This window comes from Salmo trutta, chromosome 8, assembly GCF_901001165.1.
Source record: "Salmo trutta chromosome 8, fSalTru1.1, whole genome shotgun sequence".
Taxonomy (NCBI): Eukaryota; Metazoa; Chordata; class Actinopteri; order Salmoniformes; family Salmonidae; genus Salmo; species Salmo trutta.
This window is the reverse complement of record NC_042964.1, coordinates 32,521,327-32,546,875: the sequence shown is the minus strand read 5'-3', so window position 1 is coordinate 32,546,875 and position 25,549 is coordinate 32,521,327. Positions and strand designations below refer to the sequence as shown.

General features: G+C 45.6%; 1 protein-coding gene across 15 annotated transcripts in view; it reads right to left on the bottom strand.

Annotated features, from left to right (window-relative positions):
• Nucleotides 1-25,549, bottom strand: part of foxp2 (forkhead box P2) — a 121,770-nt gene that overhangs the window by 74,994 nt on the left and 21,227 nt on the right. For 2 of the 15 annotated variants that reach the window (XM_029760869.1, XM_029760881.1), the window contains exon 1: nt 2,804-3,045. The exons of 12 other annotated variants lie outside the window; for them this stretch is intronic. The gene's annotated coding sequence lies outside the window, so the exon portion shown is untranslated. Of the gene's footprint in view, nt 1-1,310; nt 1,602-2,803; nt 3,046-25,549 lie in introns of those variants that run through there. One more of the 15 variants, XM_029760870.1, reaches the window with a different exon arrangement.

Here is a 25,549-nt window from a genome sequence, read left to right as displayed (position 1 = left end):
CATCACAATTAGCATAACAAAGTGATTGGTTAAACTTTCAAAACAAATACTCAGTTCTGCTAATGAACAGTGTTAATTGGCCACGGTGCATTCTAAATAAAACATGTAGGTAAACATGTGTTTTATTTAAACAATTTCAAAATTCATTGTTTCTGAGAGACACAAAGAGAGAGCGAAAGAGAGATAGAGAGAGAGAGAGACAGATAGATAGAAAGAAAGAATAAGGAGAGGGGGGGGGAAAAAGCTCCAAAACAGAATATCGCCAGGGGGATTTGTAAGCTGAAATATAAAATGTGTAGCATTTCATTTTATTGCACTAAATAACCTATTATATTCAGGACTCTGGAGAACAATGTAAATTATCTGCCTTCAAAATGGAGTTGGGCCAATTCTCCACGTGAACTAATCACATAGCTCATTATGCATCTGGGTATTAAATTATGAAGAGGAAGCCTATCCGCATTCCAGCACAAAGACCTATGAAATGTTAATAATATGCTCACAACAGCCCAATACCATGCTTTACTCCATGTCATGAATATTTAAGTAAACAAATTATTCACCTGCCTTTGATAAAGATAATTAGCATTTCGCCCGCTTACAATTTCAATGACCCTCCCTCTCTCTCCTTTCTTAAAGGATTTGCTCTACATGGATATGCTGTTCTGAGATATACCCTATAAAGTTTGGGATCCTTACTTGCACATTTTTTTTTTTATCTAGCTAAATAACTCCAAATAAAAGACTCACCCTAGTAAAACCAAGATCTGCAACTCGTTCACATTTTATCTTTATTAGCTTATAAAGAAACGCGGTTTTTATTTAATCACCACTAGACCAGTAAAATCTCATCCGATAAAAAACATTACCTTCACCCCTTGATTTTAATGATCAATAATTTGCCCATTAGTAACACAGTAAACTCCACATCAACACAACATCCTAAACAGCAGCCTAAACTGCACACGTCAAATAAAGAAGCCGGCACGAAACTAAAACGGCTAAGAGCCCCCGAAAAAGCAGCGTGTTCAGGTCCACAGTCAAACACTAATCACCAGCCCGACCATTCATTCATCACGAGCAATTAACCACCAGCGCATGAACGCACAGCTCACAGAAACACACAGAACACAACCCGAGCCGCAGTCCAGCAGCTAAATACTGGATGAGTAGCCTGCCTTCCTGCCGATAAAACGTAGCCATTAATACAGCGAGAGGTGAGCGGCACAGAGAGCAGAGAGAGAGAGAGAGGTGCGTGGAGAGCAGGATGAGAAAGGATGGATGAAGTTGGAGTGGCTTGGTTTTATTACCTGAAGGTGAGGAGTAGTGTCAGAGACAGTGTCTGGTGGCCAGAGAAGGAAAGCTGTTGGTGTTGTTTGCAGTGGTGAGGAGCAGACTGGGGTGTCACAGGGGGAGAGGGGCTTCTATCTGTGTCATCACTCCAACTGTGTTTATAGAGGCTCGCATCATAAACAAGACAACGCCGCCACTGCTCTTCCCTGCCTCTCTCCAAGCCCTGTTCATGCATACTTAAATCGCCCCGTCGCCCATTAAAAAACGGCCCTCCTGACAATTATTCTATCATTTCCAGTTGTCACCGGGCAATTACCAACAGGCAGCCCCTCTCAGACAGGCCCAATAGGAGCTGATCAGAAGGAGAGAGAGAGAGAGAGAGAGAGAGAGAGAGAGAGAGAGAGGAGAGAGGGGGGCTGCTGCCTGCCTTCTCAGGCAGAGAGAGAGAGGAGAGAGAGGGAGTGAAAAAAGTGCACAACATGGAAATGTATAGCCTAGACACAGTGCCTTCTCTCTCCTGACACAGAGGACATAATTAGACCATCATACACCGGGCCTGCCGGCCGCTGATGAAATATATCACAACTACTTGAAAACACTACTTATCATTTCATTGTCCTTTTTTATTGCCTTTGAAAGACATTACAATTATTACGGCTTGGTCTCTGATCTGAGAGTGACCTTCAAAAACAATTTAAAAAAAATTATTATAAATTTTACTACTGCTTTTTGCTAGTGAGTGAGAGGGTAGGTGAGTGAGTGTGTGAGAGTGAGTGCTGTGTGTGTGTGTGTGTGTGTGTGTGTGTGTGTGTGTGTGTGTGTGTGTGTGTGTGTGTGTGTGTGTGTGTGTGGTGTGGGGGGACCTTTACACGCGTACATGTAGAGCGTCTGACTCCTCACAGGATGCGAGCCGGGTCTCCCTTTGTGCCTCGTCTGCACGCTTGCCAGGCGACTCTCTCTCGCACCGCTCGCTCTCAACGCACATCTGCTACTTGCAGGAGCTCTCCTTCTCTCTCTCTCACACACGCATGCACACACACACACACACACGAGCGAGTTGCCTCAGCTCTCGCCGGCACAGCCTGCATCCCTACCTGGCGGCGCGTCGAGGGGAACTAACTAACCAGTTGAGGGAGAACCGCAGCTGAAAGGGAGCGTTTTCGGACACCCCGGGAGAGAGGTATGTGTGCCTGGCTTTATTCTAGCACAGCTCAGTGCCTTTCTCAGCGTCTCTGTCTCTGTGTTGCTGTCTAAACAGGCAGAATAGGATTAGTGGGAGAGCGAGTGTAGCAGAGCAGCCTGTAGCCTCGGCTCTGTGCACTGTGCTCCGGGAGAGAGAGAGAGTAGTAGAGCTCTGAAAAACAATTAGACACGTCGCTCTATCTATTACTGGATAACTGCCCTCAGACCACACCACACAGAACTACTAACACACACAGATATGTTCACAAACACAAATCATCGAAAACAAACTGCTAATAATGTGAAGTAGAGAGAGAAAGTAACCAACCTTTCAAACAGTGACAAGAGAGAACTCCACTCCCCCGCGTAAGAGTCATTTGAAGATATTCTTAGACGCCTCGGAGCATTAACAACGGCGCATCAAGGGGGGAAAAATGCCACTGGTAGAAAACAGCTTCAGGGAGAGGGAGAAAGAGAGAGAAAAAAAGGACGAAAGAAAAACTAGCTGACGCTAACTGTCAAAGACATCATCAAAAAGGTATTTCCAGCAGTATTGACACTACTGTGAGAGAGCACCTCTGCCTGCTCACGTCCAAGTCCCATTGCCCTTCACAACATCTGGTAATTAAAACAAGTCAAGCATTCCCTGTGATTGTTTTAGCACCCGAGGACCAATCGTACACAAAAATCAGCAGTTTGATTGCAAGGGTAGGGGGAAGTAGGGGGTGGTGGGAGTTGGCAGGGGGGGTGGGAGGGGGTAAGTGGGGGTGGGTCGAGGGGGTGTTTTTCTTTCTGCGTAGCAAGCGTGAGGAGTGACAAAGGTTCAGGAGCGGACCAGGCGTGATCTCCAAACAGTGAATGCCTTTCTCACTTATTTTCTCAGGAAAACACCAGTTACAGAAGAGCCATGCGGCTCTCACGACTCCGATTAATATGCCCCTGTCTTCCCTTTTCAGGGCAAGCCTGCAACAATGTGCTGTAAGCCTGGCGAAACTCAAAAAAAGACCTCCTTTTCAGAGGAAGTATTCGAGCGGAGGGGAGAGAGACAGGCGGGGGGGGGGGGGAAGAACAGCAGACAAGCTTTTCACAGCTTTTCCTCCATCCGCATCAGATAAAGCTTCGCAACCACTTCACAAAAGACACATTTGTCTTTACAGATGCTCATCAAGCCTCAAGTCTTTTGCACAGTGCATTTCATCATTTAGCGATGGTTAGTCGGAGCCGAAGAACAACCGTCCCCTCTGTCTGCCAGGTACAGCCGTCGCCAGCCTGACTGTGATGTATTGACATATTTGCTGTACTGTAAACAACACACACCGGCAGAAACGAGACGGAGCATTTTGATCTAATGCTGTTTGTCAATTTTCACCTTTTTTTCCCTTCTCTCTCTCTCTCTCTCTCTCTCTCTCTATCTCTCTCTCTCTCTCTCTCCTGCATGCCACAGATGTTTTCCTTAGCTACTCCAGCAGACAGGAATCTACTAGTAGGGAAGAAAGCCTTGGTATCCCCCAGGACAACAGTACAAAGCCCAGTTTGCACGCAGCAGATGCAAAAGCAAGTCCATCTGCTACCAGCTCACAACACCACATGGACATGGGAGGTTTAATCCTAGGCTTCGTCTGGCTGGCCGTGTTTGTGTAGACACCACTGAAACAAGAGGAGGGGAGGCTGGTGTGGAGGAAAGGGTTGGTACAACTCACACAGGCTCCCCCAGACCAGAAACACACGTGTCCCCACAAGTGTGTGTGCTAGTGTGTGTGTGTGTGTGCGTGTGCGTGTGCGTGCGCGCACAGGCGTAAGTGCGTGTGTGTTTAAGTCTGGTGGATGAATGTGTACTCGTGAAATTCAAGAAACTCTCCTTACAGCATAAACAAAGATAAACAGATACAAATTCACGTGCGCGCGTGCAAACATGCACGCATAGACAGCGAGAGTCTGCAGAGCAAGAACTTTCATGTTCCGAGAGATGCACCCAAGGCAGTCATGACAGATTTATTTAGTAAAAGCTCCGGTCTCTAACTCGGGGTATAAGACCACTTGAACTCACAGCCCGGAACAGAGCGTTGGCATGATTTAACAGGCTCTGAACAGCACATTTATATACCAACCAGCAGATTTTAGCTGTATGATATCATTATTAAAACAGCAACAGTGGCCAAAAAGATTTCGCATTTTCATTTGCCTTCACTGTCTGAAGCAGCGCGGTAAACACTTAACAAGATCGAAGGGGAGTTTGTGCCTGAGAAACAGCTAGCTACACACAACCGTCTCAACGCTCTAAATTGCTCTAAGCGCAAACATTAGGCCGAGCAATTACGCCCATTTTACTTACAACACGTCGAGCCACGTGGCTCCGACGCTCCTCCAACACCCCGTAAACCCCTTGGAGGGCCATCCTTAAAAAGACAAAACACAAGACAGTCCTCTGGGCGTTGAAAAGCCACCCAGCCACCCTCCTTGACATTGTCAGCCAGAGAACAACAAGACATTGTGCATCACCGACACTTCACTGTGTGTTTTCGGCCTGTATTTTCTTCCGGGCCTTCACACCACCAAGGTCAATAAGGACAAACATCGCCACCGGCGTCTCTTCACCGTGGCAGAAGAAGAGACGTGGGTAGCAGGGGGGTAGAGAGGAGGGTAGTGCCTGGGTGGGGGATGGTAATAACTACGGCAGTTGCAGTGGTGGTGTAGGTTTCTATCTCGGAGCGATGGCATCATTTCCATAGCAACCCTCTAACTATTAATTTTCAATTAAAGCAGACACAAAGCTCGTTGCCCGGGGCCATCAGACAGTGTCAAGAGCCTCATCTCTACGTTCCACACTTCCACGCTGGAGACTGAGACCATGGCCGCTGCCACCACCGCCATCACCACTAGCGCCATTGGGCTAGTCAATCTCACAGGCAGCTGCCTGGGCTCAGGCTGACACAGAGACACAAAGCCTATTTCACCTTACCCACCATTAGAATGATTTATTATGGCCAAAACACTTCAATGCTGAAACAAATGTAAATTAAGAGGAAGGGGAAAACACTGGTGTGGAACTGCCACTTAGAGGTGCTGCGTTTGAAAAATGCATTAAAAAGGGGCCCAGCGATGGAATGTGTCTGGAGTAGAGAGAGAGTGAGAGAGAGAGAGAGAGAGAGAGAGAGAGAGAGAGAAAGGAAGATGGAGAGAGAGTGAGAAAGGGAAAGATAGAAAAAGAGACCCTATAGCAGGGTTCCCCAACTGGTGGCCCATGGGCCGAATTTGGCCCGTGGGTGGTTTTATTTGGCCCTCCAAGATTTCTGTGTAAAAAGATATTTATATATAAAAAACATTGTTGTTAGAATTTTCATTGTTGGACTGTAAAAACAACAGGAACACAGCTCCAAGTGATTTTAATTTTGAAAATCCGTTCCCAAGTATTCCCACGCATAATTGAGAGACACGTGATATACAAATGTAAGCAAGGTTTGAAATGATTATGTTTTTGTCAAATATTATATCTGTTTGAGCTTCTTGCAGTCTACAAATGATTTGCAATTATATTCCGCCTCCCCCGACCATCCACTCAAGAAAAAAAATCAGCCGGCGGTTGAATCTATTTTATGATCCCTGCCCTATGGCTTGTGTGTGCAGTGACTGAGAGAGTGTGTATTTGTTTCAGCCCTTTGCCCAAACGCCATGATGTTCACTTTGCATGGAGGGTTATCCACATGAATTCACAACTCCTCTGCCCTCCCCTTTAAACCAGACCAGACCAGAGCTACAATATGCAGTGAACAGCTGAATATACGGTACCTCTCAATATCCTGAACACCAAACACGCTGCACTGGTACTGACAGTTGGACTTCATACAGGCAGACACCTGCAGTATTTCAATAGAATGAGCATCCCTATTAGAATATGTACAAACAGACCACCTTCATGTCACGAAGATATGTTTCCAAAAGCAAAACTGAATAACACAGTTATACTGCATGTAAACACATTAACAAGACATAATGATCTTAAGGCTTTTTACCCCCCCCCCCCCCCCCCCTCGCAACAAGTTGAATGTGGCCAAAATGGACCATTAGAGCTTAGTGATTATATTAGAGGAGGCTGAATATTTTTTATATACTGTACTTAAGCACTGGAGTATCCATGGCAACTTCCCTGTGCCTTGCTAAGAACGATCCCTAATGAAATCCATATTAAGTAGCCTATAATGATAGTGTCCAAACATATTTGCATAGATATTTCCGACGGAGGGAGAAGTGGGAGAAGGGGAGAGACAGAGAGCAGCTGCCGCAGTCACAACAGCAAGAATATGTTTTTAATCAGTCATTCATCTAAAAAAGAAGCTGGAGCCAGCTCCGACTGAGCCAAGCAGCTGTACTGAGAAAAAAATGTACAATTCAGATTCACAGCGACGTAGCCTAGCAGATCAAGACAGCAACTCAGTGTATTAATCAAGATTTACAGTATGCCACTTCCATCCAGCGGTTCAAAATGAGCTGTTAAGTGAATAGTTTAAACTGGTGGTCACTGGGCAGCTCACCAACCCTAACCCTCTAGGCTGGCTGCTTGCCTTTCTTTAGGCTCCCTCCCTCCCTACATAGGAGTCTCACATTTGACTTCCATTTGCGACTTTGGCCCGGTGCCCAACAGGACATCCCAGAGTGACTGTTTGCTTGATATCAACAGGCCCGAATAAGCAGCTCGAGGTGGAACTGCCCGGCCTTCAGTTCCTACTGAAAATAAACCGGCTGCACATTCATAAGGACCGAAATATCAACATGCGCCACGAGGAGCCACGTATAGCACTCACTCAGCGCTGTTCCACTGGCTTCAGCTCTCTCTCCTCTCGCTGCTTAATGATACCTGCCTGCCTAGCTGCACCCCTTCCCTTCTCTTCCACCAGCCCCCAGCTGCAGGCAGGGGAACTGAAGTATATATGTTACTGCTGCAGCGGAGAGAAAAATAAAAGAGATCGAAATGACAGAAGTCAGACAGTTCAAGCTGACCGGGCACTTCAAACAGAAAAACTGGGGTAGAATGCGACAGACACTCCAGGTTAAATTGGCTCTTCTGCGCTCCGCTCTCCTCTCTCCCTTTAAAATGTAGGTTTTCTTCAAAAGGACGTATTTGAATTAGACGCGTTGATGAAATCAAAGGCTCGGCTGTGTGGGTAAATTTAAACAAGCAAGTGCACCTCACAGCAGTTTACCTATTATACAGCAGATTGGAGACAGATGAAAGTCTAGGAGCATAGCATTGCAGGCAACTTCCCCTTTTTTCACCATAGATATTATCATATTGTAAAGGCTGCAATTTAAATTAGATTCGTACTCACATTGAAAAATACATGGATATTGGATTTTAATGTTCCTGGCCGGCAAGGTGTCATCAGATGAAAGAGAACGGTTAAGGATTCATACAATAGCCCGCTTCCACAGATGTATTTCCCGTTAAAGATAAATAGGAAAGCGACTTATGACCTTCATCCACTGTGTGCTGAGGATCCCACGGCTTCCCATAGTCTTCACATAACCATAGCTACGCTGCTACATGAGAGTTAGGACAAAGTCCAGTGAAAATCAAAAGACCACAGCACCTGTATTTTAACACACCACAAACTGCTTCTACTATGTCAACATCCTGGCTATACATTTGCAGGTACCAGGTGCCATTGTAGATTCCATATAGGGGAGTTAGATTGATAACATAGATACACTGAGTGCTCTTTCCATGACATAGACTGACCAGGTGAATCCAGGTGAAAGCTAGTATCCCTTATTGATGTCACTTGTTAAATCCACTTCAATCAGTGTAGAGGAAGGGGAGGAGACAGGTTAAAGAAGGATTTTTAAGCCTTGAGACAATTAAGACATTGATTGTGTATGTGTGCCATTCAGAGGTTGAATGGGTAAGACAAAATATTTAAGTGCCTTTGAAAGGGGTAGGTGCCAGGCGCAGCGGTTTGAGTGTGTCAAGAACTGCAACTCTGCTGGGTTTTTCACACTCAACAGTTTCGCGTGTGTATCAAAAATGGTCCACCACCCAAAGGACATCCAGCCAACTTGACACAACTTTGGGAAGCATTTGACTCAACATGGGCCAGCATCCCTGTGGAACACTTTCTACACCTTGTAGAGTCCATGCCCCAATGAATTGAGGCTGTTCTGAGGGCAAAACAGGGTGCAACTCAAAATTAAGAGGGTGTTCCTATTATTTTGTACACTCAGTGTATATAGACAGTAGATTCGATAGTGTTTAAAAGGCCAGTGCTAACAGCAGCAGTTCAGTGGTACATAGATCTGTCCTGTCTGGTGCTGGAGTTCCACTTACCTCACTGTTCTGAATTACCACTGACACACAGAGGCCATCCATTCATGACAGTAATACCATTCAACCAGACACCAATTACATAAAAGAAAACTTCAATTAATTCAGGAAAAATGGCATCACACCAAAGAATAATAAACTCATTATATGGACATTTCTAACTTAACCGTTCTCCACACCGCCGCTAATTTAAACCTAATTTTTACTAGCCACTAATTCGGCGAGGGCGGGATAGGAATTACATCTGGAGGTAATTCTCAGAATGGAACGGAGCCCAGTGGAGGCTACCCAAATAAAAAAGGGGAACTATTCAGGAGAGTGGGAGTTCCGGGCTCTGAAACTGCACTTCTCGCAAAAAAAATGTTTTCATCGTGCTGTCATCAGTCTAGGCTTAAAGAAGACGTAGGTGTTGCAGGCGGAGAAAGATGATTTCAGGAGATGGAGGTGTGGAAGGGAAGGAGGGAGTGAGAGGGAGGGAGGGACAGAGAGTGAGCAAGAGAGAGAAAGAGAGAGAGAGAGAGAAAGAAAGAAGGAGAGAGAGGCAGGAAAGGGAGAGAGCTACTCCAGCTGGACATCTGTAGAGGCCCATGCGGGGGGGTTTGTGTAAAAGGCCAGGGGGTCAGAGTGGACCTGCAAGCTGGTGGGATGCCAGCTCTGTTAAGTCTTGGTTTATAATAAGCTCTACACTCAGGCTGGTGGCAAACACACACCTGAGGTTCTGGAACTGAGATGCTGGACCAGCTCTCTCTATTTTACTGCACCTGGCGGTCAACTTTTGGTCAACAGTCTCAAAGAATTGACTTAATGAAGGTACAGTAGTTGCTTGTCTGGAAACTTTTGCGGAATGTCCTTTTTTTAATCGTGAAGTTAAGCTCCGTGGAGGTAGACTCCTTAAACTCTGCATTCACAAGGGAGGAAGTGAGGGAGTGGAAGAGGGAGGAGATAGGGATTAAATTATGAGCGTGGCAAAACAAACCAATCAAGCTTCTTTCTCCGTCTGGTTTGGTTTCCAACAATCCAATAGAGTGAAAAGTCGCTCTGTTAACCGAACGTTTACATTCAATACAGAAACTTGCAGTTCCCAGATATACGCCACAACCACCCCCTCCACCTCTTCAACAGAAAATTTGTTTTCCAAATGAAAATAAACTGAGGCCGGCTGGTTTGAGCCAGTTAAACTCAGGAATATGAGATCAAATAAAGGCTCCCGTGGAGGCTGAAAGGAGAAATGAAATCACTTCTGAGAGGGAGATGTACCTCGTAATAAAATGACTTCTTTATATCTTTCTAAACGGCACATTTTCCTCGGGAGTGGTTAAGGCTGTCCTCGGTCAAAGACAGTATGCAAGTGGCAATTTTTACTTCTGGTAGATGATTCTGTGACACACTTCTCGAGACTCGGTGTGATGCTCTGCAATTTGCCTCGGAAAACTAAAAAAGTCTTTCAGCAACAAGTTTTTGGCTGAACTTTGGTGGAATTTAGAAGTCACTTTGATGGTTTTCCCGGAACATGTCAATGTCAATGAAAACTCCAATGTTCCATCCAATTGAAAATACCGGGAATGGCAATAAGCTTCACATTGCTTTTCAATGACTAGATGTTCGTTCCAGTGCACTCTTGTATGGTGGGCTCAAGTATGTAGTTGATTGCCAACCATCCATGGGTATATACCACAAACAAATAGAGACTCATCTTGCAGAATGGGACAGTGAATGAAGAAGAACATCACTTTGAAAATAGTTACCTACTGCAATTATTCCACGGCCATTTCACTTGGCATTGGGAAAATTGACTGAACACAGAGTGACCGAGTGGGCGTAACTACATGTAATTGATTTTGTGTTTTTTTTTTTAAAGGTACAGTCACAATAACTTTCAGACCACATTTTAGCCATAGCCAGGCAGCCAATGTATGAGAGGACATTTGCAATCTGGAGGAATACATGATAGTTTATTATAAAGCGGCTATTAAAGTTGCAATAAAAAGACATTAGCCGGAGAAATGAGCCACTTAACCAGTTTTCTTCCTCACTACCTTAAAAGCTGTCCACATTCAGGGCTCTGAGTGGAGGGAAAAGCAGACTGTGACGGCATTAAAAGCGGGACTAGGCGCACAATTTATCAAAACAGAAATTGATGGTGGGCTTGAGAGCGGCGTACATGCTGTAATATGGTTGATTTCAAAATGACAAGGAGAAAGGTCATATTTTTGAAATTTGTTGGAGAAAATTTGAGTGGCTTAAACTCAAGTAGTTAAAAAAAAAAAGCTATCCTGTGCAGTGTAGGCTACAATGGACATAACTCAGTGAACACCCTCATATTTTGTAGAAATTGCCCACAAATGAAAGAAACCCTCTCTTGTAGTCAACTCTTGACTCACGTAGAGAACACGTGTTTTTCTATCACTTTTGATGTATTTTTAAATGGAGGCTGTGAAGGTTAATCTAAGAAAACCTAACACTTAATTAAAGCAATTACCTTAAGTCGTTCCCAAGTCCCCAACAGTTACAACAAACGTGTGATGTGTTCCGTGTTTCTCCTACAGGCTTGTTTTTAACTCTCTTGGCATGCAATTAAATGGTTTACGACAAGTTGATGATATTTTGCTGAGACTGAATTCATCTCTGCGTAATAGGGAACATCGTTTTCTGTGACAGTCCGGGAGCGTGTTTACAAACATCCGATTAATGAGTTAGTTTACATGCATTTAGAGAGCATTCTCACTACAGATCCTTTCACATCAGATCCCAAAATAGTTGTTGGATTGTGCATCTAACGCAGTTTACAGTCATATACTGGGAAGATGTTGTGAAGTTATTATCTGGGTGGGTTTTAATTTACAGCACAGACACCCAATTATACAGTATTTAGAGGGTGTACTAACTTGGGAGAACATTCTGACATCATTAAACTTTCAATCCCCTTTCCATTTTGCCCTGCCCCGTCGAAGCCTGTTCCTATCTATTGAGAAAGACGGATGGCAGATGGGGCTGTTTCTGACAGCTTAAAAGTGCCCATCAGCTGCTGCAGAGATGTTTTACAGCACATCCCACCATCCCATCCACCCTGCATCTCCCCAAACAAACAGCAGACTCGACTTCAAATACATAGCAGGGCTATTAGGTAATCCCTCCTTTGTTCAGACCCACTGGGCCTCACTGACTAACCAACCTCCCTCCATCTTCTGGGTTGCCTCTCAAATGGCACCCTATTCCCTTTAAAGTGCACTACCTTTGACCAGAGCCAATACGGTCTCTGGAAGTAGTGTGCTACAAAAAGGAATAGGGGTGCCATTTGGTTAGCAGCCTTCTTTGCTGTTCCAAACTCCTTCCCCTGTTCCAAACTGACAACGGAACACTTCACGCTGACACACACACATTGGGGGAGTGTTTGATGATGAATGATAGTAGGAATTATCTGGGAAAATATGCACATGGTATCTTATGGCATTGAGGTAAAGCATTTGTTGTGTCACGATGACGATGACAGTTCTCTGGTTTAAAGAGAGGATGGGGGGGTGACACAAGGGCTCTTTGTTTGGACTGGACAAATCTGGGGTTTCTTTTTGGATATTCAATATCCTGCAAGGTACCCAACAGAGTTACAGTAGTCTAGTGTCTGGAAGTTTAGCTAGGAGGAGAGAGCACAGAGAGCAGAGGTTCACTAAGTGAGTCTGTTGTATTGTTGAATGGCTTTTTAGAGCAATTGCTGAGTGGTTTGCGTGAGTCGCTTCCAACAAAGCCTGGCAAATCAATCTGTGAAGAAATGCTACACAGGCCAGATGTGCCACTACTCCACAAAAAGAAACAAAATGACCCCTTTGTACAAGAAGATCATGTAGAGCCTAAAGTACTTAAAGTACACAAAATAATAAGGTTCAATGCCAAAATGCTGACAGCCCAGTTTCTGTTGAATACCTGCTTGTTATTTTAGGTGGCTTCTCTGACGTACAATACGTCAAAGTGTGCGTGGAAACATCTTTGAAATGTATCTTCTTTCCCTATTGACTTTACAAGATGCCGGGAAGAATGAAAGACAAATGTGTCATTAATAGATGTTTTTTTATTTACAGTAGTTCTGCTTCTAAACACACACCACACACTTATAAATGCAAGGCTTGCTTTAGGGAGCTGAACTTTTCACACCTTTCAAAGCCACAAAATGTGATGTTTTTGGGGGTTTCTGCAGCTGCTGCTATGCACTAATGCAAGACGGTGTCATATGAAAGATTTTCCTCTCCCCCCAAACCACAGGCCTGGTCATTAATGAAATACAGGCCGTGCAGTGAGGTCATACAAAGTCTAGATTTCAGCAGCCACACTTAAAAACCGCTCAGAAAGAATAGAGAAACATGAACACAAATCAGATTTCCAAGCTCCAAGGACAGGGAAAAATAAATAAATATTGGAGAAAGCGCAGCACAGCCCCTGCCCTCCTCTCACATTTTCCTAGCACTTTACAAACAACCGTCAACTGCTGCTCAGAAACAGTTCACAATGAGAGCAGACTAAACAATCAGATCCCAGCCAAGGAAAATGCTAAGCAACTCTGCACACAGGATGTCTCACCCTAATTGCCAACTATCAAATCTCACAATGGAATCTGTCCATTTGGCAAAAGCCTTATAGCAAAACCTGGTGAAATGTCGTTTTAAAAAGTGTCAACTTTTTACCGGGGAAAAAAGGGAGACGAACAGTTTTGAAAGGAATTCGATTTTTTACATTTGGCTTTGAATTATTTATTTTTCAGGGGGTTTATAAGGCTTACAGGAAGCTATGCAGACTGTGTGAGTGTTACAAAGAAAGCATTATTAGACAAAGGGTGTTTGGGGTCTTGTAAACTAATGATTAAAATCCCAAGCAGTTAGATAAACACATTAAATGGGTCCCTGAAGACACTAAGACTCAGAGAGAAAGAGAGAAGAGAGACAGAGTGGTAGAGAGAGAAGGGAGGAGAAAGGGAGAGAGAGACGTGGGGGGTTACTGGGGAGGAGAGACAGTGTAACTGGGATCAGGGGACAGACAGGTAGGAGGGAGACTGGGAGGGGAGACAGTGTAACTGTCACGGCTGTCTGAAGAATGGGACCAAAGCGCCGCGTGTGTATCGTTCCACATTTTATTATAACTGTGAAACTATGCAAATAAACGAATAAACAAAACAACAAACCGTGACGAAGAGGTGCAACATACACTTACTCAAAATAATCTCCCACAAAAGCTAGTGGGAAAAACAACAACTTAAATATGATCCCCAATTAGAGACAACGATGACCAGCTGCCTCTAATTGGAGATCATCCCAAAAAACAACAACATAGAAATACAGAAACTAGAACCCCACATAGAAATACAGAAACTAGAACCCCACATAGAAATACATAAACTAGACAAAACCCCCAACATAGAAAAAAGAAACTAGAACCAACATAGACATAATTAAACTAGACAAAACCCCCTGTCATGCCCTGACCTACTCTACCATAGAAAATAAAAGCTTTCTATGGTCAGGACGTGACAGTACCCCCCCCCCCCCCCCCCCCCCCCCCCCAAAAAGGTGCGGACTCCGAACGCACAACCTTTAACAACAAAAAAAAAACAGGGAGGGTTAGGGTGGGTGTCTAATGTCGGTGGCGGCTCTGGTGCAGGACGAAGAACCTTCACATCCCGCGGATCCTCCTGCATCGGAGGCGGTTCTGGTGTGGGACGAAGAACCCTCACATCCTGCTTATCCACCAGCATAGGAGGCGGCTCCGGTTCGGGGCGTAGCCCCCGTTCCGCCAGCTGATCCCTCCGCTTTCGTGTCACCGGACCGTGGATCATCGCCGGAGGCTCTGGACTGCGGATCATCGCCGGAGGCTCCGGACTGCAGACCACCGCCGGAGACTCCGGACTGGGGACGTCGCCGGAGGCTCCGGACTGGGGGACGTCTCAGGAGGCTCCGGACTGGGGGCCGTCTCAGGAGGCTCCGGACTGTGGGCCGTCTCAGGAGGCTCCGGACTGTGGGCCGTCTCAGGAGGCTCCGGACTGTGGGCCGTCTCAGGAGGCTCCGGACTGTGGGACGTTTCAGGAGGCTCCGGAACGTGGACCGTTTCAGGAGGCTCCGGACTGTGGGCCGTCTCAGGAGGCTCCGGACTGTGGGCCGTCTCAGGAGGCTCCGGACTGTGGGCCGTCTCAGGAGGCTCCGGACTGTGGGCAGTCTCAGGAGGCTCCGGACTGTGGGCCGTCTCAGGAGGTTCCGGACTGTGGGCCGTCTCAGGAGGTTCCGGACTGAGAACTGTCGCCGGAAGCTCCGGACTGGGAACTGTCGCCGGAAGCTCTGGACTGGGAACTGTCGCCGGAAGCTCTGGACTGGGAATGCGCACTGGAGGCCTGATGCGTGGGGCTGGCACAGGTGGCGCCAGACTGGTGACACGCACCTCAGGGCGAGTGCGGGGAGCAGGAACAGGACACCCCGGACTGGGCAGGCGCACTGGAGGCCTGATACGTGGGGCTGGCATAGGTGGCGCCAGACTGGTAACACGCACCTCAGGGCGAGTGCGTGGAGCAGGAACAGGACACACAGGACTGGGCAGGCGCACTGGAGGCCTGATGCGTGGGGCTGGCACAGGTGGCGCCAGACTGGTAACACGCACCTCAGGGCGAGTGCGGGGAGCAGGAACAGGACACACCGGACTGGAGAGACTCACTGAAGGCCCAGTGCGTGGAGCCGGGACAGGTGGCCCCAGACTGGTGACACGCACTTCAGGGCGAGTGCGAGGAGCAGGCACAGAGCGTTCTGGGCTGTGGAGGCACACTGGAGGTCTGGAGCGTAGGGCTGGCACAATCCATCCTGGCTGGATGCTCACTTTAGCCCGGCAAGTGCGGGGCGCTGGCACAGGATGCACTGGGCTGTGAAGGCGCACTGGAGACACAGTGCGTATCACCGCAAAACATGGTGCCTGACAGGTCACATGCTCCCTAAAGCGAGTGTGTGGAGGAGACACAGGACGTACCAGACTGGGGAGGCACACTGAAGGCCAGATGCGTGAAACTGGTGCATATGACACCGGACTGGTGTCACGCTCCTCAGCACACCCGCTCTGCAGCGCTCTCAATGCCAACACCTCTCTCCGGAATCCTGCGTCGAGTTCCTCTCTCGTCTCCCTGACTGGCTCTGGTTCACCCCTCAGCTCTCCACGGTAAGCACGAGGAGTTGGCTTAGGTCCCAAACCTGACTCCACAAAACTCCCCGTGTGCCCCCCCAAAAAGCCTCTCGTGCTTGCCTTGATGGTATAACGCCTCGTAATATCGCCGTTCTGCTCTCACTGCTTCAATCTCCTCATTTGGACGGCGATACTCCCCTTCCTGCCTCCAGGGTTCTTTCCCGTCCAATATTTCCTCCCATGTCCATTCCTGTTTACCATGCTGCTTGGTCCATTGGTGGTGGGAGATTCTGTCACGGCTGTCTGAAGAATGGGACCAAAGTGCCGCGTGTGTATTGTTCCACATTTTATTATAACTGTGAAACTATGCAAGACATACAAATAAACTAATAAACAAAACAACAAACCGTGACGAAGAGGTGCAACATACACTTACTCAAAATAATCTCCCACAAAACCTAGTGGGAAAAACAACAACTTAAATATGATCCCCAATTAGAGACAACGATGACCAGCTGCCTCTAATTGGAGATCATCCCAAAAACAACAACATAGAAATACAGAAACTAGAACCCCACATAGAAATACATAAACTAGACAAAAAACCCAACATAGAAAAAAGAAACTAGAACCAACATAGACATAAATAAACTAGACAAAACCCCCTGTCACACCCTGACCTACTCTACCATAGAAAATAAAAGCTTTCTATGGTCAGGACGTGACAGTAACTGGGATCAGGGGACAGATAGGTAGGAGGGAGACTGGGAGGAGAGACAGTGTAACTGGGATCAGGGGACAGACAGGTAGGAGGGAGACTGGGAGGAGAGACAGTGTAACTGGGATCAGGGGACAGACAGGTAGGAGGGAGACTGGGAGGAGAGACAGTGTAACTGGGATCAGGGGACAGATTGGGAGGAGGGAGACTGGGAGGAGAGACAGTGTAACTGGGATCAGGGGACAGACTGGGAGGAGGCACTGGGAGGAGAGACAGTGTAACTGGGATCAGGGGACAGACAGGTAGGGGGAGACTGGGAGGAGAGACAGTGCAACTGGGATCAGGGGACAGACTGGGCTCAGGGGACAGACTGGGAGGAGAGACAGTGTAACTGGGATCAGGGGACAGACTGGGAGGAGGGAGACTGGGAGGAGAGACAGTGTAACTGGGATCAGGGGACAGACTGGGAGGAGGCACTGGGAGGAGAGACAGTGTAACTGGGATCAGGGGACAGACTGGTGGGAGGGAGACTGGGAGGAGAGACAGTATAACTGGGATCAGGGGACAGACTGGGATCAGGGGACAGACTGGGAGAAGAGAGAGTGTAATTGGGATCAGGGGACAGATTGGGAGGAGGGAGACTGGGAGAAGAGACAGTGTAACTGGGATCAGGGGACAGACTGGGAGGATGGAGACTGGGAGGAGAGACAGTGTGACTGGGATCAGGGGACAGACTGGGAGGATGGAGACTGGGAGGAGAGACAGTGTGACTGGGATCAGGGGACAGACTGGGAGGAGGGAGACTGGGAGGAGGCACTGGGAGGAGGGACAGTATAACTGGGATCAGGGGACTGACTGGGAGGAGGGAGACTGGGAGTAGGCACTGGGACGAGGGGCAGTGTAACTGGGATCAGGGGACAGACTGGGAGGAGGGAGACTGGGAGGAGGCACTGGGAGGAGGGACAGTGTAACTGGGATCAGGGGACTGACTGGGAGGAGGGACTGGGACTTGAAAAAGAGGGCTAATCGGACTGTCACTTCACGTGGCGCTCTGTCTTTTCCCCGTTTTTTTTTTTTCTTCAGTCAGAGTCGTGCTCTGAGATCCCCAAACTTCAAACAACCAAAATACCAGCACATTCATAAAACAGAACAGAACTACTGGGAATTAAAGAAGGCAGGGGGAAAAAACACCAAACAGGTAGCAGGCCTCAACAGCAGATGGTAAAATTAACATTTCAACAGTTCCTTCCTTTCATGTAGGTCTCGGCAGTGCTGCCGCTGTTTTTTTCTGGGGAAAAATGTAAGGACTAGGTTTGGAAAGATGCAGGGGTGGAAAAAGCATCTGGAAAAGGGGGGGAAGAGGAATATTGGCTTATTGCTCCTGATGGTCCTCTTCTATGAAAAATTAAATAGGTCTGTTTTGCAGGTTTCCCTCTCCGGAGTGCTCTAAGCTGTGTTATGGAAACATCATCTCGGTAATTTATACGCGAAAGAACACATGGCGATGAAAGAAAATACACTCAAACCCAACATGTTGACTCTTTCGCCTCTCTTTAATCGCATTCATTCACGGTTCCCAATGAGTGGCAATCATTGAGATGAAGACACATACACACAGTTTCATAGAGTTCAAGTTTGATGTAGCGTAAATAAATATCTAGACGTATTTGTCAAAAGATGCCCTTGAGACGTTATCAGAAAGACACTTATATTACAGTGAAGCATCTCTAAATAAAATGAAGACGCAGAACAGCCTGTCTCATTTTAGCCCATCCAACGGAACGGCTCTGTAGTGCCCATTAATTTGGACACAGTTATGGCTAAATTACATGTGTTCCACCTCTGTGACATTTTAAATGCAATTAAAAGCTGGTTATGAAAGTGTGCGGACTTCCTCGCGATGAAGGGAAAGGAAATCACTCCCGTGATTAACATGCAAACGAGCTCACGCTGGCAGAGTAGATTGGGGTTTGAAAACCTCAATTACTTTTGTGTGATTATCTATTTACCAGTACACAGATTTCCATTTTTCATCTCCACCATGGGGAGAACCCCCCCCCCAATGCCCCCCCCCCCCCATGCAATGATTCGGGCTCAATTATACTCCCACCTTTATTTATGATGCAGATATTACTGACATACTTGGTTATTTTTCACTATGATATATCGCCTTTATACAGTGTATTCATACACATGGACGAGCATTAGAAGACCAACACCTATGAATGCTATGCTTACCCATTTAGTTTGGAGCACATAATATCTTCTCTCCCCCTGCCCCAAACCACCACCCCATATTTAAACTCAGTTTGATTCATACTGGAAAACGAGGTGCCCTCACTTTATTTCTGACTTAAGAAACGCAGACAGGATCAGGTGTAATGGAAAAAAATGTCAATAGCTCTCTTCTTGAACACTTTCTCTTTCTCTGCCATTATGCTTTAGCATTTTATGCTTTTAAGTTAGAGAAAGAACAAAGAATTAGAGGCTTTTAAAATGCCTGGAGGCCATTACTGAAACACTACCGACAGATAGTTACCAGTATATCAAGTGTGGTAGCGAAGGTAGGTAAGATGTGGATTTAAATGAACTGCTGCAGCCATAGAAACACTCTCAGCCTTATTATGTACCGCCTGGTTGATGCAATTATCAACGGAACGCCTGGCAGCATCAGAGGAATCTAATTTAATTAATTTAAACGGGTGAATAACTACGGAATTCCTGTTGTAAGAGATTTATATTGAAAATTAACATTCCTGGAATTCAGGAATTGGCAATGCTTGGGAAATACTAAACAATAGGGAAGTGTAAAAGGCTATGCTCCATCTTTGAAGAGGTACAGACGGATAAGAGGTCTGCTAAGGAAACACTGTTCGTATCAGCGTCTAAGATATATCATTAAGACTTTTTAAGAACATTACGTCCAAAATATCATCCAATAAATAAATTTATACTCAATAAGGCACCTGAAATAAGACAAGCCTTAGGCTGTAACTATACTGTATCTGTCACACTAATACTCAACTATCAGGTTTGTAGTAATATAATAACCTACTTTTTAACAAATTCAATTATTGTTTTGTTTGTGAGGGTTCATCCTTAACTTGTTTCCCTGAGCCATAGATAAAGATAGGGAAAGCCACTCTGTCTCAGTAATAGAAGAGGGATCCAGGCTTTTGGAGCGTGCGGAACATACATAAAACATCCCCTGTTGCTTTGGCCGGGGGCGCAGAGGAGGAAAAAGGAAACAGTGCCATCAAGTGAAATTTCAGAGGATTCCTCAAGTGCTAAGACAGACAGATCCCCCTTCTGATTAGGGCTCTGACAGTAACAGTAATAGATACTTAAGCCTTCACTGTAGTGATCAGTGTTTGTGTTAACAACTATAGATGTTCACCACTGACTAACTTGCACATATTTACAGGTATTCAAAGGTTTTTCAAATAGACATCTTTATAGATCCGCCGAAAGATAGAAGACAGATATAGCCAGTACCGTGTGCAGGCGATGGGTTGTTCAGTAGACTGTGACGGTGTTAATACAGTCCAGCGGAAGTTGAAGGCGCGAGATATTTGTACTTAATGTATTGTCAATGAGCGCTGTTGAAGATTTCATCACAAGTGCATAACAGTGGCTTAGAAATACAATGACAATTCAAACGGAGGAAAATCATTTTTAGGAAAACCTTCTGTCTCATGTTTATGTCGCCTGATTGACTTTAGATGCAGTATAATGTGAGGCCATCGGATTTTAGTTAGCTAACGTTAGCATTGCTAGCAATTTTTTTACAAACTTTGCTAGCTAATGACAACCGGAGTGCCAAGTCTAGGTCCGAAAAGCTTCTTAACCAGCTACTACCCCCCAAGCCATAAGACTCCTGAACAGCTAATCAAATGGCTACCCGGACTATTTGCATTGTCCCCACCCCACCACCCATTTTTACACTGCTTCTACTCTCTGTTTATTATCCATGCAGAGTCACTTGACCTCTACCTACATGTACATATTACCTCAATTACCTTAACTAACCGGTGCCCCCGCACATTGACTCTGTACCGGTACACCCTGTATATAGCCTAGCTACTGTTCTTTTACTGTTGCTCCTTAATTATTTGTTATTTAAAGAAATATATGTTTACTTCAGTTTATTTTAGTAAATACTATCGTAAACACTTATTTTTTTCTTAAAACTGCATTGTTGGTTAATGGCTTGTTAGTAAGCATTTCACTGTAATGTATTCGGCGCATGTGACAAATTACATTTGATTTGATTGACATTTGTCTAAAGTACATTTGACGACATGATAACGACGGCAAAGTTGTTTCCTACTAATTATTTTGCCTACTTTAGCAATGTCATCATATTTCCAAGCACTATAGTGTGATTTAGATGAAACGGTCATCAGCCTCTGTTCAGAATGCCTGGGCTTATTACGATTCTTGAGCACCACTATGGTGGAGGGAGGCATAAGAACGTTCATAACAACGGCATGGCGCAACCAAGTGACGGAGGTGCAACCAATGAATAGGTCCCCAGTCTACCAAGGTCCCCAATCTCCCAGATTCACACTGGTTTATGCTCACTATCTAACTGTAAGCGTTTCTTAGCACCTCTTGGGGACACAGATAATTAAGAATCATGAAATGCCTTCAAAACAATGCTCATATCAATTGTATTGTGTGTACAGTGCAACGTAAGAATTCCAACTAACAAGAGAATAAAATGTTTTTATGAAAATCCATAACCTTGCCTATTGTTACACGTCCTTACACCCGGAAAAATATGCACTCGAGGATGTATAGACCATGGAAAACGAGGTGTAGACACTGCCGCCATCCCCGAGTGTGGAATGACAATTTGCATAATTAAACCTATATAAAAGCTAATTACATAAATAAATGAGTGAGGGTATCACAGAGAGAAAGAGTGTCTGTTCATATCCAGTGTTTAAACCTCCCCCTTCCTTCCAGCCCTGTCTAAATCTATTGATCTGTGAAACACAGTACTCAGGGGAGGCGATTCAGTTAATATCATACATCTAATGATGAGATGAATAACGATTATACCATTTGGCAATTAAACGTCTTACAAACCATTTAACTGACTGTGCGTCAAAAAGGGTCACCAGAGGTCAGAATGATTGTTTTTCATTTTCGCTGCTTCGGCGCGAAGGAAGGGGTGGGGAGGGGGGTGGAGAGAAACACTGAGAAACACTGTTTGACACAATGGTGAAAATACTTAATGGTTGTTAGCAGCTATACTGTAGTGCTAATCTTTAATGCTGTCAAGACTCTTGAAGGGAAAACAATTTATGAAAAAAAAAGAAGAAAAAAAAGCGAAAAAAGAACACGCCAAGACAAACATCTGGCCTTCATCACACTGTAGGAGTCTGAGCAAATCTTTATATTTAGAAACCTCATTAGCTCACTTATAATGCACCATCTCACAAACAGAAAGAGACACGACAACGCGGCGGGTGAGAGAAATAAAGACATATTTCGTGGTGATCTGTAAAAAATGGGGGAAGGGGAGAGGGACACTGGTGGTGAGACTTACTCTAGTATGTGCCTGCAGACACTTTGCCTGTGTGCATTAGTGTGTCTGATCCATACAAAGGTGCATTAAACACACACGCGGAGGGCCAATTTACTGTCAACATCTACAATCTAATCCCTACTTACAGGCAATAATTACCTGATGTTGTGATGTCAGTTTGTTGTTCCGTAGACAGACAACTTTCCAAAGGGCCTGTACAGGTTAATCTCTAGCTAATGCCAGAAACATACGCTGCTGTCTAGCCTACGTGGAACTACACACTCTTAGGGGGAAAAAAGAGTCTATCTAGAACCTAAAAGGGTTCTTTCGCTGTCCCCATAGGAGAACCCTTTGAAGAACGCTTTTTGGTTCCAGATCTCTCTGTTTTCAACAGAGAGCTCTACCTTCTAACCAAAAACGGTTCTCCTATGAGGACAGCGAAAGAACCCTTGTGGAACCCTTTTTTCCGAAGACTTCTAGCCCTTTTAACGGTTTAAAGGTTAACACATGTGAGGGGTTAACACACGCACACACACACACACACACACACACACACACACACACACACACACAAACACACACACACACACACACACACACACACACACACACACACACACACACACAAACACACATCAAACTAACCTTTCCTTTCAACCTTATCCTCATACCGCTAACAATCCCTTTCTTCTGTGGCTGGCTCGGGTGCATTCATGTAGCATTTACTTACAAAGGCAATTGTGCGCTTCTCGGTCTCTTATTGAATGATAGGTGGTAAACATTGTCATTGGAAAGGCAGGTTGGATTAAAGCCTGGTACAGCCATTGAGAGGAACAGTAAGAGGGGAGAAATGCGAACAATGGTAAAAATGGAGGGCAGTATCACAGGGTCCAATGTCTGCTATGATGAATACATGTGAGATTATGAGACCCATTCCATCATTTACATAATGTAAAAACTATTTCTCTCTCTCCATCCACCCCCAACTATTCACTAAATAAATGAGAAAACTATCACAGCACAGAAATATTTGACAAAAGCAAGAGAGACTGAATTCCCAATGACCTCGCCGCCTTGCGACAATGCACACACAGTCCAAACGCTCTTTCGTGAGCAGCCAACTGAGTAAGACCTGGAAGAATATTTATTATTGAGCACAATGGCAAAAGTATTACCATGTCACCTATACCACTTTACAATGCAGAAAGGAATCGTATCAAACACAAGGGGAATTTTACATAATTCTGGTTGAGAATATGAAAGGTAGCTAGGTTCTTTAAACGAGGGGTCCATAGTGGTCTAAAGTTTAAGAAATGAACACAATGATCATTTTTATGTGATTTGGTTAAACCTGAAGTAACAATGACTGGGTCAGGGATTCAACCGACACACTTAGTCCATCTATTCAGAAAATATATTTCAATATTAATGGGAAAGAAAAGGCAAGGAGGTTTAAAGTTCAACAGAAAAAAATGATATGAACTTCTTTGGCTGACGTGCACCCTTCGGGCTGTTTGTGTAGGCACAAGTTGAAGAGTAATGGAAAACTCTGTATTTACAGTCAATACGAGTTTTACGACACAGTTGAGACTGTCGTCAGGGGCTATTTGGTTTGGGACAGTTTCCTACCACTAACCAACAAATTACAAATAGACGAGAGCCCTGAGGACGTTTTCCTTTTTCATGCAAATACTGTAAGCAACTTTTCAGATGCTTAACTTCTGCGTGCTAGCAATACACGTGTCATCCACCCTAAGCAAACAATGACTTAAGATAGTCATTCATCCACATACCATACATTCATACGTATGTATACTACCTCATCACAAAAGTATGGGCTAGACAAGGACACTGTACCGTACAATCTATAGATTGTGAATGTATAGGTGGCATTCCCTGGAACAGGCTTTAAATCAAACTGTTAGCTTTCTGCAAAGCTTCTTAAAAAACATTGGACTTGTGAAATTCCTGAGCCATAGAAAATACCTCTCTCTCCCTCATACCTCCTGATCACCACCCCACCTCCACCACCCAGTCCATCAACAAAACTCCATGAGCCAATAGGAATTGTGCCTCTTCACTCTCCGTGCGTGTGAGTGTTTGTGTGCGTGTGTGTGTATGCGGTCGTGTGTGCATCCGTGCGTGTGTGCCTGTCGGCCGGCCGGCCTGCCAGTGAGCGAGTGTGTTTTACCTGCCAGATCATTCCAGTCTATTCCAGAGAATTCTCATATGGCAACCTATTTTATTTACTTTATCTTCAATAAAATGGTTCAGTGAGCATTAGCAACTCTGAGACACGAATTTCAATCGGTCCTATGGCAGCGGCGTCAGCCTGCGTTAAAGCCAGCGCAGCAGTGTGTGTGCTCTGCGAGGTGCAGCGGAGGGAGCAACGCTGCAGACAGGCTGAGCTGCGAGCAACCGAGTGCAGTGAGAGGGCTCTAATAACACAAAGGGAGGGAGAGCGGGAGGGAGGGAGAGTAGGGTGAAGGGAAGAAGGGAGACTAGAGATGGATAGAGGGAGGGAGAGGGAGGGAGGGAAGATAGAAGGGGTGGGGGTAAAGGAAAAGAGAGAAAGAGTGGGTAAAATGGAGAGAGAGGATGAGATAAGCGCGGGAGAGCGAGAGAGAGAGAGAAAGAAAGAAACAAGTAAGGTCGAGAAAGTGTACAATAAACACAGGTGAGCAGCTCTACACCCCAGGACCTCTTCAGGATGACTGACAAGTGAAAGCTCTCACTGACCGGGACCTTCATTTTACATGACATGAGAAGGAGTGGAACTCAACTGCTGCGGCAGAGTATAACTGAGAGGCTCTCTAGGGGGGGAAAGTTGGAAAAACACATACACACACTCACACACACACACACTCACACACACCATTTCCCTTCACAGGTGAGCAGGACCAACAGACAGCCTGGTGCTTCATTCACTTAACTGGAGAGGTGCTGCAGACAGGATGTATGTATGCAGACTGAATCTTTTCCACATGATGTGCCTCAGGCTGTTTTTGTCAACTGCACTCTGAGCAGCACAGAGTCAGGTAGTATGACCACATGATTGCCCGAGAGGCACCTCTCGGAGAGGGCTGGGGACACACTGAAATTCCCACGCATGATGAGGTGTAATCAGAAACCCCATTCAGAGGGGTAGCCAAGTTTGTCAACATATATAGATTCCACATTCCAACTCCTGTCAGGGTTTTGACCCAAATCAAGCGAGTTGTCGGCTTGTCGTCTCGACACATAGACAGATGCTTTCTTCCCATTCTGGGAAAAGCAGGTAGCAAGTGATATTTTGTCTAGGATTGTGGTTTGTGGCCAGGGAAGTGGGATTCAAGGCGCTTGTAGTATTTCCTCTCCTCTGCAT